General features: G+C 37.4%; 1 protein-coding gene and 1 pseudogene across 8 annotated transcripts in view; both read left to right on the top strand.

Moving 5' to 3' along the window:
* PARD3B (par-3 family cell polarity regulator beta) overlaps positions 1-12,696 on the top strand; it is a 1,017,627-nt gene that overhangs the window by 869,551 nt on the left and 135,380 nt on the right. The gene's annotated exons all lie outside the window — the stretch shown is intronic.
* On the top strand, positions 11,180-12,048 carry LOC141374661 (small ribosomal subunit protein uS2 pseudogene; annotated as a pseudogene).

The following is a 12,696-nucleotide window of genomic DNA, read 5'->3' as shown; positions in this document are numbered from 1 at the left end:
ATTATATATTATTGGGCTAAGTATTAAGAAAGTTATTGAACTAAATACAACTATTTGGGAAGGCTATTGATTATATTTAGCTGCTGATCCTTAAAATCATGGGTTTGGGAACCTGTTAGATTCTGTTTCATGGTCACATAGTTGATGGTTAATTCCTAATTCCAGCCCAAACTCTTGCTGATATATTTCAGTCATAAGAATTAGAAGGTAGAAACAGAAAAGAAAATGAGGGTTTAAAAGGCATGGAAATGAGAAAACAGTTCAGATTCTTTTATATCAATCATATCATCTATATATGTGAAAAGCACAGTTATTACGCATTTACCTACTCTGTCGATTGATTGCTTGTTAAAAACCATTCCTACCTCATTAGATGTCCCTAAGCTTGTCATCAGAACTAACGCTGTCTTCCCGCCCCTTGAATCTCCATTTGGTTCGGGCTCAAGCTCATGCACAGTCCACAGGACAAACTAGCCCAATTTTCTGTGAGTCCCAGAAGAGCTGTCGTTAACAATAGTGTGTCAAATCATATCCTGTTTGGCTGTAAACAACCAAAATCCCAACCGATATATTTGTCTCATCCTTTGAAGAATTTAGGTGGTTTGGGCTTCACTAAGTGACCTCTTTTCATTTTTCTCCTCTGCTTTCCCCAGTAGTTAGACTGTTTTTTCATGTTACATCATGATTCCAAGAAACCTGTTGCAACTCTAGGCTTTGGGTCCACTTTCCAAGGAGAAAGGGATAAATATGCCAGTCAAGTCCATCCCTTTGAAAAAATCACACAGAAGACCCCAACAAATTCTCCCTGGCAAAAACTGTATTTAAAATCTCCTCTAGGTGCAAGAGGTATTGAGAAATAGTATTTCGTCTTCACTAAACAAAGACAAGGGAGAAAGGAGTTGCAAGTAGCTTGTAGGGAACCATCCCATGGCATCCACCACAAGGAGATTACCTCTAGATGACTTGTCTTCTTTTGTTTTCACTTCCATTAATAATGCAAAAGTTACAGATTAATGCTACATAGTACTCTGTTCAAATATATTATTAACTTCCTGTGGGAGGCTATCCTTATTATGTAGACCCTCTTTTATAGCTGAGACAGAAATATTTCAGTCTGAGTAACTTCTAATATCACTTACGTAAAGCAGGTGGAGGACATAAATTCTTAGTTTTAATGACCACTGAAAAGTATGTTTTGGAAAATTCTAAGATAAGGGTGATGAAGGATAGAAAAAGTGTTAATAGAAAAGCTTCCTAGCCACCTAGCTGTGTGAACAGCTGGGTGTGAAAATATCTCGTGCTATTTGGGCAATGCAGGATAATTGATATCCAGTTTCTTGATTTCAGAGATTTGGCACCTCACTGAGGCACAACTCTGTCATTCACTGTTCATGCCTCTGTTGGTATGTGTCCCCACTCTCTCTCTCGTGATTTTTCCTTCTATTTCTACTTCAGTTTAATGGATTTCTGCTCTCACGTCTGACTCACAGTTTTGCTAGGCTGTGTGTAGGAAGTTTAACAGTGATGACTTGGAGATGTGTTTTTAGTTTCTACAGATAGAGCCAATGTGATCTCATTTCAGTTTGGGAATCCCAGTGATAAATGCCATTTCCATAGAGAGTTAAAATTCATCAGTTGAACAAAGCAATCAGTTTTTTTTTTCTTAGAACATATTACCATCAATTTTTAAGTGACTTTTAAACAATAATGAGAAATCTCTTAATGAAACCATCTCTATGACCAGATAAGTGCTAATAATAACTGATATACCATTAACTCTACTTTCTTCCATCCCCACTCTTTAAAACTTGATGTTCTCATTAATTTTTTTCTTTTCCATCTTCTGAGAGCCCTACTCTTGGGATTATGCTAGACTTGTGTCTGCCTAAGTTGTCAGCTTCCAGGGTGACAAATGTAGATAACCTTCTCCTCTATTATACATGAGCTAGACAAGGAGGGTTGGTACTTAGTGACCATCCATCTGCAAGACCTCCACCCCCTTGCCATCTTCAGCCCTACTGGTAGTAAGTGGACATGTTTGAGGAGTGCTTGCCAAAGGGTTACTCTGATTTCCTAGAGCTGTCACTTAAGAACTGACTGGACTGTTTTTCAAACAAATGACCTGATCCTTAAGGTATATTTATCTAACTTATCCAGTTTACAAAGAGGAGGTGGGAGGAAGTGTGCAGAATTTCTTTAGACATATAAATAACACAAAGAGAATAGAACTGAATACAGTCTTCTGTCCTCCTGAGGGATACAGCTGATATTTTGGAATATTAATGGTGGCATGCTGTGGTAAGGGTAAGCCAAAGATGCTGTAGGAGCTCCTGACAGGGCACCGAATGCAGATCTAGGTGGTCAAACAAGGCTCTTTGAAGGAATATATATTCTGACCTAAAGAACAAGCAGAAATCAATTGTGCAGGCAGAAGAGCATGTGCAAAGACCCAAAGAGAAAACATGGTGCATTTATGGTAGTAATTGCGTATACCAGAAGATCTGGAGTGTGGTACATAAATTAAGCCAGCTGGAGGCAAGAAATGAAGGTCAACATAAGCCATATTCTTAAAGGCCATATCATCTAAGATAAAATAATTAGTGTCTAGTTCAAGAACAATAGCGAACCCTTGAAATGGGGCTTTAGAGAGGCAACAGAAATCCTGTAGAGTAGGTATCTATTAAAACTCGATGTTCTCATTACGTTTTTTTTTTTTTTCTTTTCCATCTTCTGAGAGCCCTCCTCTTGGGATTATGCTAGACTTGTGTCTGCCTAAGTTGTCAGCTTCCAGGGTGACAAATGTAGATAACCTATGAGAAACTGGAAGCTCAGAAAAATTAAGAAACTTGCCTATGGTGCCACAAGTAATAAGTGATCAGAGCCAGGATTCCAACCCGGATACGACTCCAAAACCCATGCGTGAGCTTCCACCTATGCTAGGTTTTTTCAAACTGCAGGTTGTAACCTATAAGTACATCTTGAAAACAGTGTAGTGAGCTCAATCAACATTTTTTTAAGAAAATAAGGTAGAAAAGATCATTACCTAGATTATAATAAGAATTATTTAATAATTTTTAATAAGTTTCTATGTGTATGTAAAACGTACATATGTGCATATCTACAGAAGGTATACATGTAGCTGAGTACAGGGACATGATGCAAAATGCATTTGTCACTATAGATTACAGTAAAAAATAGTGGAAGCCAGTAAACATGTGCAAAAAGCGTGTGTGTTGCTCCTTACCTGCCAGACATCCTATTGTCCCTCATTCATTCATTCGTTCATTCATTCCATTAAAAGAATAGTAGATGCCTATCCTGTGCAAAGCACCCTACTCAAGGCTATGGAGGTACAAGGACATATCAGAATCCTTGGGCTTTGACCAACTTCTCTGTAGTAGTGCTAGATTTGTGTTGATCTACCACACTCACTCCAGGCCTCTTGTGACCTGTGGTTTGCATTAATCTATTAGGCTAAGTCACATACCTTTTCATTACACAGTCTTTGCCGATGTTAAAGACAGATTCCAAAGTGCCCTCTTTATAAGTTCTGTATTTAATGCAATGTGTAATCAGGAATAGGCCATTGTTAGGTCAATTGCTTTCCTATATTTATTTTTTCAAACAATAAATAATCAGTGGGATGAGAAAGGGCAGTAACAAATAGTTTGAATGTTAGCACTCATAAACATCCAACATCTTAAAGAGATATTTTAATATTTATATGCTATGGAATACCCTCCCCTCTGGAGAGCTGACTGAGGATTGATATAAACCCATCCAGAAATAGAATTCAAGAGACGTAATCTTACACAGACTTTTAATTAATCCTGAGCAAGCACTCTGGATTCCCTCAAACTTGGCCATTACTCAGCTCCTCACTTTCCAAATTGCTAAGATCTCTGAGCACAAAGCTGGGAGGAATACTCTCTTCAGTGCAAATGCAGTGGATTTTCTATGTCAGGGTCAGTAGATGGTTTGGGCCTGAGCCATACCCGTCCTTAGAGCAAAGCCTGACTGGATATTCTTATGCAACTTTCTCTACTGATTTTCCTACCTTCCCACTGGCTTCGTTTCTTCACCTCTAAAGTGAACATAAGCATAGTGCCTACATAAGACTGTTAGAAGAATTTAACTGTGTGTGTGTGTGTGTGTGTGTGTACTGCATACTGTGTACATATATACAGAAAGCAGCATCTGTCAGTTAAGCATCATTTAAGTTAATATTATCTGTGTTACTATCTAGGTATTTTATATCATCCTAACATTAAGATTACTATTAATCACCTAGGAATGAATTGAAGTTGGGTAGAAAATTCTAAAAGGTTCTTCTCCATTTAGTAGATTTTTTTTTAATTTGGTGGAACATTTCTTGCCAACATGACTTCATGTATTTTTTTTCCTTTCTTCATAACCCTATGCTTATAGTTATTATATATAGTCCTATTTTATATAGTTATAATTATTTTTAACCCTTTATTTTGAACTTTTTATAAAGGCACAGGAAGTTGCAAATATAGTACAGAGAAATCCTTGTACTCTTCACCAAGTTTTCTCCAATAGCTGCATCAATATAATTATAGTGCAACATGAAAACCAATAATTTGACATTGGTACAGGTGTGTATAGTTCTATGCCAATTTTATCACACATGTCACCACTGCTGCAATCAAGATACAGAACTATTTCATCACCACAAAGGTATTCCTCATGCTATCCCCTTATACACATCTTTCTTTCCTCCATCCCCAATCCCTGGCAACCACTCATCTGTTTTGCATCTCTGTAATCTGTCATTTCTAGAATACTGCCTAAATGGAATCAAGTAAATGGGTAACTAGGTGACTGGTGAGATTGGCTTTTTTCATACAACATGATGACCTTGAGATCCACCCAAGCTATTGTAGGTATCAATAGTTCATTCCTATTTATTGCTGAGTAATATTTCATGGTGTGGATTCAATCATTTACCTATTGAGTGACATATTAATTGTTTCCAGTTTTGGGCTATTACAAATAGACCTGCTATAAATAATCATCTACAGATTTCTGTGTGAAGAGAAACTTTGTTTCTTCTTTTTCTATCTGTTAGGCCTTTTATTTCCTGGTGCTAGAATTTCCAGTACTATGTTGAACAGCAATGGTGAGAGCAAATATTCTTGACTTGTTCTTAATCTTAAGAGAAAAGCGTTTGGTCTTTTCCCCATTGAGTATGATGTTGGCCATAGGTTTTTCTGTCGATGTATTTATCAAATTGAGGAAATTGTCCTAATTTCTAGTTTTCTAAGGGTTTTTATCATAAATGTATGTTGAGCCTTATCAAATGATTTTTCTGCTTCAACTGATATGATCATGTGATTGCTCTTTTCTAGCCTGTTAACATGTTGGATTACATTTATGGTTTTTCAACCATTGAACCAGCCTTGCATCCTGGCATAAAACCTATTTGGTCATGGTCACATAGTTCTTTTCATATCTTAGTTTCATTTACTAATATTTTGATAAGAATTTTTGCATCTGGGACACCTGGGTGGCTTAGTCGGTTAAGCATCTGCCTTCAGCTCAGGTCATGATCTCAGGGTCCTGGGATTGAGTCCCACATTGGGCTCCTTGCTCAGCAGGGAGCCTGCTTCTGCCTCTGCCTGATGCTCCCCACTGCTTGTACTCTCTCTCGCTCTCACTCTCTCTCTCTCTGACAAATAAATAAATAAAAATCTTTAAAAAAAATTGGGGGTGGCGCCTGGGTGGCTCAGTCGTTAAGCGTTTGCCTTCGGCTCAGGTCATGATCCCAGGGTCCTTGGATCGAGCCCACCCATCAGGCTCCCTGCTCAGTGGGAAGCCTGCTTCTCCCTCTCCCACTACCCCCTCCTTGTGTTCCCTCTCTCACTATCTCTCTCTGTCAAATAAATAAATAAAATCTTTAAAAAAAATTTTTTTTTGCATCTACATTCATGAGAGATATTGATCAGTAGTTTCATTTTGTTTTCTTTTGTACTCTCATTGGCTTTGGTACCAGGGTTCACTGGCTTCATTGAATGGGAAGGGAAGTGTCATCTCTTCTTTTTCTGGAAGAAATTGTATATAACTAGTGTTACTTCTTTAAACATTTGGTAGAATTCTCCGGAGAAACCATCTAGGCTTAGAGGTTTCTTTTTTGGGACGTTTTTAATTATAAATTTGATGCCCTTAATAATTAGAGGATTATTCCTATAGACTATTCCTATACTATTATGTGAATTGTGGTAGCTTTCACTTTTCTAGGAGTTGGTTCACTTAAGTTGTCAAATTTATGTGTGGAGTTGTTCATAGCACTTCCTTATTGTTCTTTTATTAAGATGTTCTCTTATTGAACTGCAGAGTCTGTTGTAATATCATCCTCTGTTTCATTCCTGATATTTGTAATTTGTCTCTTCTTTTTTTTTACTTTGTCAGTCTTGTTGGAGCTTTGTCAGTTTTATTGATTTTTTCAAAAATGAAGCTACTTTGTTTTATTAATTTTCTCTGTTTTTCTGTCTCCTATTTTATTGATTTCTGTTCTTTATTACTTCCTTTCTTCTGCTTGCTTTGTTGGGTTTTTTGTTTTGTTTTGTTTCTTAAAGTAGGAGTTTAGATTTTATATTTGGGCCTTTCTTTTTTTCTAATGAAAGCATTTAATGCTATTAATTTCCCTCCTGCTCTGCTTTAGCTGTACCCTATATATTTGGTATGTTGTGCTTGCATTTCATTCAGTTCAATGTTTGTTTGTTTGTTTTTTAATTTTTCCTTGAGACTTCTTTGATCCATGAACTATTTACAAGTGTGTTGTTTCATTTCCAAATGATGGGAGACTTTCCTATTATCTTTCTGTTGTTGACTTATAGTTTTAGCCCGTTTTGGTTAAAGTTAAAATAGCTTCCTATGATTGTGGATTTATTAATTGCTCCTTTTAGTCTTGTCAATTTTGGCTTTATATATTTTGCAGCTTGTTATTAGGTTCACAAAATTTAGGAATGTCATGAATTCCTGTGGGATTGACCCTTTTATCATCATGACTCATCTTCCTTTATTCCCTAGTAATGACTAGTGCTTCCAAGTCTACTCTGTCTGATATTGTTATAGCTTTACCATCTTTCTTTTGCTTAATTTTTGCTTAATATATATTTTTCATCTCTTTACTTTCATCATTTCTGGATCCTTATATTTAAAGTGTGTCTTTTATAAGAGACCTATAATTAAATTTGGTTTTGTTTTGATATCCAGACAATTTGTGTTTTAATTGTAGTATTTAGTCTGTTTACATTTAATGATACTGCAGATATAATTTGGTTTAAACCTCTAACTTATTCTCCATTTCCTACTTTTCCACCCATTCTATGTTTATCTTTCTCTCCTTTCTTTTTTTTAAAGTGTATTAATCAAGAATTTTGTATGATTCAATTTTTTTTTTTTTTTTTTTACCTCTGTGAGTTTGTTATGCAATCTTATATTCTCCTTTTAGGTACCTTTATTACTCAAAATATTATAATATACATTCCTGATTTATTGTATTTCAAAATAAATTAGTACTTTTATCATTTCCTAAATAATACATAAAACTTGGAATACTTTACATTTAATCCCTCCTACTTTTTAGGCTATGTTTTCATATATTTTAAATAGACATCTGTTTTGAGCTGTAAAGTATACTATAATTATTGTTTTATATGGTAACTATTTTTTTAAGATTTTATTTATTTATTTACTTGAGAGAGAGAGCAGAGGGAGGAGCAGAAGGGGAGGGAGAGGGAAAGAATCTCGAGCAAAGTCCAAGCTGAGTGCAGAGCCCAACATGGAGCTCAGTCTCATGACCCTGAGATCATGACCTGAGCTAAAACCAAGAGTCAGACTCTCAACCTACTGAGCCACCCAGGTGCCCCACTATTTGTTTAACTGTTTCTATTTTTCTTTATTTCTTTCTGAATATCTTTGTTTCTGTCTGGAATATTACTCCTTTTACCCTTTATAATTTCCCTAGTACTTCTTGTAATGTAGCAAATCCTCTCCATTTTTATTTCTTTATAAATTTTTTTTATTTTATCTTTATCTTTTTGAGAATATTTTCTCTGGGTATATAGTTATCAGATCTTTTTCTTCTTTTAATATTTTAAAAATATCATCCCCTTATTTTCTGGCTTTCAGTGTTTTCACCAAAGTCTGTTGTTAGCTATTCCTTTGAAGATACTTTTTGTCTTCAGTTGCTTTAAAATTTTTCTGTCTTTGGTTTTCAGCAGTTTCAGTGTTATGTGCCTATGTGTGTGTGTGTGCATATATGTATGTGTTGCTGTGTTTAAAACTGGGTAAGGGTTTGTAGAGCTTCTTAAATCTGTTTTTCATCAATTTTGGAAAATTCTCAGCCAATATCTCTTCAAATATTGTTTCTGTCCCATTTTCTGTCTTTTCTTTTGGTACTCGATGTAAAAATATTAGATCTTTTTGTACAGGTATCTGTTTCTTGCTTTCTCCTCCTCCTCCTCCTTCTTCTTCTTCATTTAACCTGTAATTCAGTTTGGTTATTTTTGAATGCTTTGTCTTCCAGTATACTAATCTTGCCTTCAGCTGCATCCAGTCTTCTATTAAACCCATTTATTGAGCTCCTAATTTTAGTTATGGTGATTTTCAGTTTTAGTGTGTCCATTTGATTTACCTGAGATTATACTTCTATGATGAAATTCTCCATCTTCTCATCTTTTTCTTGAACATATTAATTACAGTTATTTTGAGAACCATGTCTAATAATGAAATATCTGGATTAGCTCTGAGTCTATTTAAATTGTTTGATTTCCACTTTGTTTTCAGTCCTTTGGTCCTATCTCCTGGTATGCATTGATTGAATGCTAGACATAGTACTTGAAAATTGTAGAAATAAACTCAAGCTGATGTTATCTTTTTCCAGAGGATGTACTTTGCTTTCTGACAAGCAGATTAGGGTCATATTGATTTATTCTAGTCTTAGAGTTAGATGACTGGAAGCTGGGTTTTAGTTGTTATAAGAGATAGCCTATTTGTAATTTATTCTTACTCCTGGAATGTAGCCTTTTTGTATTCCTAACTGTTAATCTGAGTTGTTTACTCAGACCCTTCTTTCTTAGCAGACCATGGACTCTAATTTCTGTCTTGCCAATCCTATGAGAATGTCAGAATCTCTTCTTAGTCTCCAAGTCTCTTAGCCTTTAAGTCTGCTCATTTTTTTTTTTTAGCATCTGATTCTGTACCATTTATGAATTAGCAAAAGACTTGCAGAGAAAAGTGCCACAGAATATTATGCTCAATTCAATGTGCTTATCTACTTTTCAGAATCATTCTTGGTCCCTCACGTTCTGGCTCCTTTGGTTCTCCAAAGTCTCCAAGCAGGTTTTGGGGGTTTGTTTGTTTGTTTGTTTGTTTTCCTCTCATCTCTGTGCAGCTATTCCTGTTCTACTCATGAAAATGAGAATATGGCAGAGTCTCCTACTATTACCAAAAATAGAACTCCCTTATCCATTTTTAATGCTAAGAATTAATGTTATGGTAATGTACATGTATAGTCAATAGACTTTGTTGCTAATGGGCTAAAAGAACTAATATATATGAAAGCCACTTGTGTAGGGCCTGGTATATAGTAGGCACTCATAAATGATTTTATATTTAAATTTAAATATATACTGCTTTTGGAGAAGAGATTGGTCATTAGCATTCAATTTTTGTCATGTTGGTCTTTCTTGTTGCTGCCCCACAGAATAGCAGTCACTCTCTGCTCTTGAGCATTGGTCTCACGAACCTTTACCTCGGTAGCATTTCCAAAGGTTCTCTCTCCTCCCATGCTCTCACTCAGGGACCCTGTAGGCCATCCTCACCATTTTGGTGACCACATTTAGCAAGAGGGAGGACAGGTTTGTTTTCTCCTGCAATTCATGCCCCTGTGTTCTTCCACAAAGAATAGCTAATCGGGCAGGGCTCCACGCCTACCCCAGCTTCTCCCTGCTGCAGCTTTGTTCCTGCCTTGTTCTTTCAGCAGTGAGGCCTGTGTTGGTGAAAGCTGGCAAGTGTCTTAAAAACTGGTTTATCTGGGTACTTATGTGAGTGAAAACTAAGAAATGCCAAGAAAAAGAAGCAGAACTAGATCTAAGTGTCCTAGAAATTTGGGACATTATAGTACCAAAAGACTTAGGTGTGCTTAATTCCAGTCTTGAGTCTGGAAAAGAACTTTCACAAGTGTATGTGATTTCTGAGTCTCAAAACTAATTCACTGGAAAACAAGAAATATAAAACAGTAGACTTCAGTAGTAATTTTCAGATCATTGGAGTCTACATGCAGTTTTGAAGAGGCTCAATTCATACATTTCCTTTTGGGTCATTTTTTTTTTCTGTGAGAGAATTTCTCCAAACTTAGCTATATCAAATAAAGTCTGCCCAGAGTCTGTTCAGATGTGAGTTTTGGGCTCTAGAAGCAAAATATTTATGAGGATTTTCAAGACTAAGGATGATGACAGTGATGACGATGGTGATGGTAGCTCCTAATAGTATTTATTAAATAAATATTACACCTAATATATGCTCAGTATTGAGACATTTTACATATATTGTGTTGCCTCTTGAGCAGTATTTAACTGTCTGTTTATTACTTCTCTTGAGATTATCTTTCTCCTCATGTTTTCAAAGCATAGAATTTGAAGTTGGGTATAAATCCTAGGTGTATGTCTTAATTCTACCACTCTGTGGTCCTTGGCGATAGTATGTTAACATCTTTGAGCCTCTCTTCACCTCTAGGGTGAAAATGATTCCATGTCTCATAGGATAATTGGACACTTGAAGAGTTAATGTGTGTCATGCCTGCAGCGTGGCCTCAAATTGAGTGCTCAAATTTTAGTCATTTTTTTTTCTTATTTTTCTACCGCTATTGGTTAAGATGCCCTCTCTTTCGCTAGATCAGTCAGGTGAAAAAGTAGAGAATAGAAATGTCTAAAAATATAAGAAAAGGGGAATCCAGGAACCACTGAAGATGTGTCCTGAACCAGTTTAGTTCCCAGGCCAGGGCTTAGGAAACATGATTCTTTAACACTCATGTGAGTTCCATAAAATTTACTGTTTAATAATCCCCATTCAGCTTTTCTGTACTACCTGGGGAGGGGTCCCTACGGTGTTGTTTTGCATTCCCATCGTAACTTAAAGGGAAACTTTCACAATGTCCAGAGCCCTTGATCCCCTGCAAATGGAGGAGGAAGATGTTTTCAAATTCCTTGCAGCAGGAACCCACTTAGGTGGCACCAGCCTTGACTTCCAAATGGAACGGTACATCTACAAAAGGAAAAGGGATGGTATTTACATCATAAATCTGAAGAGAACCTGGGAGAAGCTTCTGCTGGCAGCTCATGCCATTGTTGCCATTGAAAAGTCAGCTGATGTCAGTGTCATATCATCCAGGAATACAGGCCAGTGAGCTATGCTGAAGTTCACTGCGGCTACTGGAACCACTCCTATTGCTGGAAGTTTCACTAATCCGATCAAGGCAGAGATCTGGGAGCCGGGACTTCTGGTGGCTACTGATCCCAGGACTGATCACCAGCCTCTCACAGAGGCATCTTACGTTAACCTGCCTACTACCGCTCTGTGTAACACAGACTCTCCCCTGCACCATATGGACATCGCCATGCCTTGCAACAAAGGAGCTCACTCAGTGGGTCTGCTGTGGTAGATGCTGGCCAGGGAAGTTCTGCGCATGCGTGGCACCATTTCCCGTGAGCACCCATGGGAGGTCGTGCCTGATCTGAACTTCTACAGGGTCCTGAAGAGATTGAAAAGGAAGAGCAGGCCGCTGCTGAGAAGGCTGTGACCAAGGAGGAATTTCCGCGTGAATGGACGGCTCCTGCTCCTAGATTCACTGCTATTCAACCTGAGGTTGCAGACTGGTCTGAAGGTGAGCAGGGGCCCTCGGTGCCTCTTCAGCAGTTCCCTCCTGAGGACTGGAGCACTCAGCCGACCACTGAAGACTGGTCCACAGCTCCCGCTGCTCAGGCCACTGAATGGATAGGAACAACTACCGAGGGGTCTTAAGCTGCTCTTCCACAAAGGCAAACAAAATGGAACTAAGGCTGATGGAAAATAAAGTTTCCAAAAAAAAGAAAAAAAATCCCCATTCATTCAACAAATGTTTATTGAGTAAGATTTGAACGAAGTCCTTACTGTCATGGAACTTAAGATATACTGGCAGAGACAAAATTAAATACTTAATTATAACCACTCCTTAATTAAGTACTACTAAGGAGAGGCACAGTGTGCTCTAAACATATGTGACATTGTGAAGGATCAAGAAAGGATTAACTGAGAAAATGACATTTAAGTTGAGACAAGAAGAGTGAGTAGTTAAGAGGAGTTTGGTGGTAAAAGGGGAATGAAAGGCATTTCAGACAAAAGAGCAGCAGGGGGAGAAAATCCTGATGTGGAAAGGAGCTTGGCTTATGTGAAGAAGTGAAAGAAGTTTCTCTTACTGACACCAGGTAGAGAACAAAGAGGTTTAGTAATCGGATGCATTCATCAGTCTGCATGGTACCTTTCCTTTGTTGGACCAAGAGGTATGCCCTAACACAGATCACAACATAGAAAATGTTCCCATTTTTTCCACCACATCTGAGGGTGCCCATCACTCTCAACTTATTCAGGGACATGCGTCCCCACTCCCAGAGACCTAACCCATTTCCCACC

The sequence above is a fragment of the Callorhinus ursinus genome, unplaced genomic scaffold (assembly GCF_003265705.2).
Source record: "Callorhinus ursinus isolate GAN/ISIS: 27379988/994484 unplaced genomic scaffold, GSC_fseal_2.0 scaffold2, whole genome shotgun sequence".
Taxonomy (NCBI): domain Eukaryota; kingdom Metazoa; phylum Chordata; class Mammalia; order Carnivora; family Otariidae; genus Callorhinus; species Callorhinus ursinus.
The sequence above is the reverse complement of the archived record's forward strand: the minus strand, read 5'-3'. Positions and strand labels throughout refer to the sequence as shown.